We start from the raw sequence: 6,850 nt of genomic DNA on the forward strand, positions 1-6,850 counted from the left end.
TTCAAATCTTTTACCTAGTTTTGTTATTGTCAAAAGAAACAAACAAACAAACAAAAACAACCATGAAAAGAAAAGAAAACATTGATTCCTTTTATGCTTGCAGTCTTGATAGCCTTCACTGGATGCTCCTTCTAGAGCTATCACCCTAGGCCTCATGAACTGAGAGCACAGCAATCTCATCATTCAGACTGCCTTTCATCGTATAAATCTATATGTATACATGTGTATATATGTGTAACAACAAAGAATAGCAAGAGCTTATGAATTTTGGAGGGGGGACATGGGAGGAGATGGAGGGAGGGTGGGAGTGGTGTACATGCATTGTTTGTCTTATGGATTTATTGCTGTGATGAAACACCATGACCATAAGCAAGTTGGGGAGGGAAGTGTTTATTTGGCTTACACGTCCACGGCACTGATCATTATCGAAGGAACTCACACAGGGCAGGAACCTGGAGATAGGAGCTGATCCAGAAGCGATGGATGTAGACCTACTTCCTAGCCTGCTCTTCATTGCTTACTCAGCCTAATTTTTATAGAACCCAGGACCACTAACCCAGAATGGCAACAACCATAATGAGCTGGGTCCTCCCACGTAAATCGCTAATTAAGAAAATACCGGAGCAGCGAGCCGGAGCTCTATGGAGGTGGCGGCGGGTACCAGGTGGTGGCTGCAGCAGCTACTCCTCTGAGCTGAGTTTCAAGCCATCCCCGTCTCCTTCCTCCCCCTTCCCTCCCCCTTTTTTGTTTTCAGTTCCCCTTCCCCCTCCCTTCCCCGTCCCCGACGACCGGATCCAGAGAAGGCAGCTGCGGTAGCAGCTGCTGAGTTCTCGGTGAAGGCTTTTCATTTCTACCATCCCCTCCCCTCCCCACCCCATCCATTAATATTATTCTTTTGAAGATTCTTCGTTGTCAAGCCGCCAAAGTGGAGAGTGCGATTGCAGAAGGGGGTGCTTCTCGTTTCAGTGCTTCTTCGGCGGAGGAGGAAGTAGGGGTGCACCTCAGCACTATCCCAAGACTGCTGGCAACAGCGAGTTCCTGGGGAAAACCCCAGGGCAAAACGCTCAGAAATGGATTCCTGCACGAAGCACTAGACGAGATGACAACTCCGCAGCAAACAACTCCGCAAATGAAAAAGAACGACATGATGCAATCTTCAGGAAAGTAAGAGGCATACTAAATAAGCTTACTCCTGAAAAGTTTGACAAGCTATGCCTTGAGCTCCTCAATGTGGGTGTAGAGTCTAAACTCATCCTTAAAGGGGTCATACTGCTGATTGTGGACAAAGCCCTAGAAGAGCCAAAGTATAGCTCACTGTATGCTCAGCTATGTCTGCGATTGGCAGAAGATGCACCAAACTTTGATGGCCCAGCAGCAGAGGGTCAACCAGGACAGAAGCAAAGCACAACATTCAGACGCCTCTTGATTTCCAAATTGCAAGATGAATTTGAAAACCGAACCAGAAATGTTGATGTCTATGATAAGCGTGAAAATCCCCTCCTCCCTGAGGAGGAGGAACAGAGAGCCATTGCTAAGATCAAGATGTTGGGGAACATCAAATTCATTGGAGAACTTGGCAAGCTTGATCTTATTCATGAATCTATCCTTCATAAGTGCATCAAAACACTTTTGGAAAAGAAGAAGAGAGTCCAACTCAAAGATATGGGAGAGGATTTGGAGTGCCTCTGTCAGATAATGAGGACAGTGGGACCCCGATTAGACCATGAAGGAGCCAAGTCCTTAATGGATCAGTACTTTGCCAGAATGTGTTCCTTAATGTTAAGTAAGGAATTGCCAGCCAGGATTCGTTTCCTACTGCAGGATACCGTAGAGTTGCGAGAGCACCATTGGGTTCCTCTCAAGGCTTTTCTTGACAATGGACCAAAGACGATCAATCAAATCCGTCAAGATGCAGTAAAAGATCTAGGAGTGTTTATTCCTGCTCCTATGGCTCAAGGGAGGAATGACTTCTTCCTGGAGGGACCGTTCATGCCGCCAAGGATGAAAATGGATAGGGACCCACTTGGGGGACTCACTGATATGTTTGGACAAATGCCAGGTAGTGGAATTGGTACTGGTCCAGGAGTTATCCAGGATAGATTTTCACCCACAATGGGACGTCATCGTTCAAATCAGCTCTTCAATGGCCATGGGGGACACATCATGCCTCCCACGCAATCGCAGTTTGGAGAGATGGGGGGCAAGTTTATGAAAAGCCAGGGGCTAAGCCAGCTCTACCATAACCAGAGTCAGGGACTCTTATCCCAGCTGCAAGGACAGTCGAAGGATATGCCACCTCGGTTTTCTAAGAAAGGACAGCTTAATGCAGATGAGATTAGTTTGAGGCCTGCTCAGTCGTTTCTAATGAATAAAAATCAGGTGCCAAAGCTTCAGCCCCAGATAACTATGATTCCTCCCAGTGCACAGCCACCACGCACTCAAACACCACCTCTGGGACAGACACCTCAACTTGGTCTCAAAACTAATCCACCACTTATTCAGGAAAAGCCTGCCAAGACTAGCAAAAAGCCACCACCATCAAAGGAAGAACTACTTAAACTGACCGAAGCTGTTGTAACTGAGTATCTGAACAGTGGAAATGCCAACGACACGCTGTTAGTGGTGTGAGAGAAATGAGAGCTCCAAAACACTTTCTTCCTGAGATGTTAAGCAAAGTGATCATCCTGTCACTTGATAGAAGTGATGAAGATAAAGAAAAAGCAAGCTCTTTGATCAGTTTACTCAAACAGGAAGGGATAGCCACAAGTGACAACTTTATGCAGGCTTTCCTGAATGTATTGGAGCAGTGCCCCAAACTGGAGGTTGACATCCCCTTGGTGAAATCTTACTTGGCACAGTTTGCGGCTCGTGCTATAATTTCAGAGTTGGTGAGCATTTCAGAACTAGCTCAACCACTGGAGAGTGGCACCCACTTCCCTCTCTTCTTACTTTGTCTTCAACAATTAGCTAAATTACAAGACCAAGAATGGTTAGCCGAACTTTTTCAACAAAGCAAGGTCAATATGCAGAAAATGCTGCCAGAAATTGATCAGAATAAGGATCGAATGTTGGAGATTTTGGAAGGAAAGGGACTGAGTTTCTTATTCCCACTCCTTAAATTGGAGAAGGAACTATTGAAGCAAATTAAGCTGGATCCATCCCCTCAAACTATATATAAATGGATTAAAGATAACATCTCTCCCAAACTTCATGTAGATAAAGGATTTGTGAACATCTTAATGACCAGCTTCTTACAGTACATTTCTAGTGAAGTTAGCCCACCCAGCGATGAAACAGATTCTTCCTCTGCTCCTTCCAAAGAACAGTTAGAGCAGGAAAAACAGCTGCTGCTCTCTTTTAAGCCAGTGATGCAGAAGTTTCTTCATGATCATGTGGATCTACAGGTCAGTGCCCTGTATGCTTTGCAGGTGCACTGTTACAACAGCAGCTTCCCAAAAGGCATGTTACTTCGATTTTTTGTTCATTTCTATGACATGGAAATTATTGAAGAGGAAGCTTTCTTAGCTTGGAAGGAAGACATAACTCAAGAGTTTCCAGGAAAAGGCAAGGCTTTGTTCCAGGTGAATCAGTGGCTAACCTGGCTAGAAACTGCTGAAGAAGAAGAATCAGAGGAAGAAGCTGACTAAAGAACCAGCCAAAGCCTTAAATTGTGCAAAACATACTGTTGCTATGATGTAACTGCATTTGACCTAACCACTGCGAAAATTCATTCCGCTGTAACGTTTTTCACAATATTTAAAGCAGAAGCACGTCAGTAAGGTTTCCTTCTGCATAAGGTTTTTGTAGTGTGATGTCTTAATCATAGTCTACCATCAAATACTTTAGGAGTATCCTTAATGTTTAGATAGAATATTAGCAGCATGCAATAGTTACATCCTAAGTTCTCAAGCAGAGGCAGTCTATTGCAAGGACCTTCTTTGCTGCCAGTTACCATAGGCTGTTTTAAGTTAGAAAACTGAATAGCAACACTGAATACTGTAGAGATGCACTTTGCTCAGTAATACTTGAGTTGTTGCACTATTTGATTATCCATTTGGTTGTTACAGAAAAATTCTTAACTGTAATTGATGGTTGTTGCCGTAATAGTATATTGCCTGTATTTCTACCTCTAGTAATGGGCTTTATGTGCTAGATTTTAATATCCTTGAGCCTGGGCAAGTGCACAAGTCTTTTTAAAAGAAACATGGTTTACTTGCACAAAACTGATCAGTTTGAGAGATCATTAATGCCCTTGAAGTGGTTTTTGTGGGTGTGAAACAAATGGTGAGAATTTGAATTGGTCCCTCTTATTATAGTATTGAAATTAAGTCTACTTAATTTATCAAGTCATGTTCATGCCCTGATTTTATATACTTGTATCTATCAATAAACATTGTGATACTTGAAAAAAAAAAAAGAAAATACCCTTACAGGTTTGCCTCCAGCCTGATCTTATGGAGGCATTTTATCGATTGAGGCTCCATCTTCCAAAAATTACTCTAGCTTATGTCAAAGTGATAATAAAAACTAGCCAGCACAGTATTCACACACAAAACTTAAAACAAACAAACAAACAAAAAAAGCTACTTATTTTTTTGTCTTAGGGGCTTTACTGATGTGAACAGACACCATGACCAAGGCAACTCTTTTTTTCTTTTCTTTTTCTTTTTTTTTTTTTTTTTTGGATATGTTTCAATTACATTTCAAATGTTATTCCCTTTCCGGGTTTCCTGTCCATAAGCCTCCGCTCCTCTCCCCCTCTCCTCCCTCTACCTCATAAGGGAGTTTCCCCCATCCTACCCCCTCCCAACATTCCCCTGCACTGGGGGTTCAGTTTTGGCAGGACCAAGGGCTTCCCCCTTCCACTGGTGCTCTTACTAGGCTATTCATTGCTACCTATGAGGTCAGAATCCAAGGTCAGTCCATGTATAGTCTTTGGGTAGTGGCTTAGTCCCTGGAAGCTCTGTTTGGTTGGCATTGTTGTTCATATGGGGTCTCAAGCCCTTTCAAGCTCTTTCAGTCCTTTCTCTATTTCCTTCAACGGGGGTCCTATTCTCAGTTCAGTGGTTTAACGATGGCTTTCACCTATGTATTTACTGTATTCTGGCTGTATCTCTTGGGAAAGATCTACATCCGGTTCCTATCAGCCTGCACTTCTTTGCTTCATCCATCTTATCTAGTTTGGTGGCTGTATATGTATGGGCCACATGTGGGGCAGGCTCTGAATGGGTGTTCCTTCTAAACTTTGCTTCCCTATTCCCTCCCAAGGGTATTCTTGTTCCACTTTTAAAGAAGGAGTGAAGCATTTGCATTTTGGTCATCCTTCTTGATTTTCATATGTTCTGTGCATCTAGGGTAATTCCAGCATTTGGGCTAATAGCCACTTACCAAGGGGTGCATACCATGTGTGTTTTTCTGTGATTGGGTGACCTCACTCAGGATGATATTTTCCAGTTCCATCCATTTGCCTATGAATTTCATAAAGTCATTGTTTTTGATAGCTGAGTAATATTCCATTGTGTAGATGTACCACATTTTCTGTATCCATTCCTCTGTTGAAGGGCATCTGGGTTCTTTCCAGCTTCTGGCTATTATAAATAAGGCTGCTATGAACATAGTGGAGCACATGTCTTTTTTATATGTTGGGGCATCCTGTGGGTATATGCCCAAGAGAGGTATAGCTGGATCCTCGGGCAGTTCAATGTCCAATTTTCTGAGGAACGTCCAGACTGATTTCCAGAAGGGTTGTACCAGTCTGCAATCCCACCAACAACGGAGGAGTGTTCTTCTTTCTCCACATCCTCGCCAGCATCTGCTGTCATCTGAGTTTTTGATCTTAGTCATTCTCACTGGTGTGAGGTAAAATCTCAGGGTTGTTTTGATTTGCATTTCCCTTATGACTAAAGATGTTGAACATTTCTTTAGGTGTTTCTCAGCCATTCGGCATTCCTCAGCTGTGAATTCTTTGTTTAGCTCTGAACCCCATTTTTTAATAGGGTTATTTATCTCCCTGCAGTCTAACTTCATGAATTCTTTGCATATTTTGGATATAAGCCCTCTATCAGTTGTAGGATTGGTAAAGATCTTTTCCCAATCTGTTGGTTGCCGTTTTGTCCTCACAACAGTGTCCTTTGCCTTACAGAAGCTTTGCAGTTTTATGAGATCCCATTTTTCAATTCTTGATCTTAGAGCATAAGCCGTTGGTGTTCTGTTCAGGAACTTTTCTCCAGTGCCCATGTGTTTGAGATTTTTCCCCACTTTTTCTTCTATTAGTTTGAGTGTATCTGGTTTGATGTGGAGGTCCTTGATCCACTTGGACTTAAGCTTTGTACAGGGTGATAAGCATGGATCAATCTGCATTTTCTACACACTGACCTCCAGTTGAACCAGCACCATTTGCTGAAAATGCTATCTTTTTTCCATGGGTTGGTTTTGGCTCCCTTGTCAAAAGTCAAGTGACCATAGGTGTGTGGGTTCATTTCTGGGCCTTTGATTCTATTCCACTGGTATATCTGTCTGTCTCTGTACCAGTTTTTATCACTATTGCTCTGTAATACTGCTTGACTTCAGGGGCTAGAAAAGGCTGCCCACTCTTTCCCTACTTAGTCAATATAATTCTTGAAGTTCTAGCCAGAGCAATCAGACAAAAAAGGAGATCAAAGGGATACAGATTGGAAAAGAAGAAGTCAAAATATCACTATTTGCACATGATGTAATAGTATATTTAAGTGATCCGAAAAGTTCCACCAGAGAACTACTAAACCTGATAAACACCTTCAGCAAAGTGGCTGGGTATAAAATTAACTCAAATAAATCAGTAGCCTTCCTCTACACAAAAGAGAAACAAGCC

General features: G+C 42.6%; 1 pseudogene; it reads left to right on the forward strand.

The window, feature by feature from the left end:
• Eif4g2-ps1 (eukaryotic translation initiation factor 4, gamma 2, pseudogene 1) lies at positions 625–4,405 on the forward strand (annotated as a pseudogene).

The sequence above is a fragment of the Rattus norvegicus genome, chromosome 9, assembly GCF_021556685.1.
Source record: "Rattus norvegicus strain SHRSP/BbbUtx chromosome 9, alternate assembly SHRSP_T2T, whole genome shotgun sequence".
In the NCBI taxonomy this organism is placed as follows: Eukaryota; Metazoa; Chordata; class Mammalia; order Rodentia; family Muridae; genus Rattus; species Rattus norvegicus.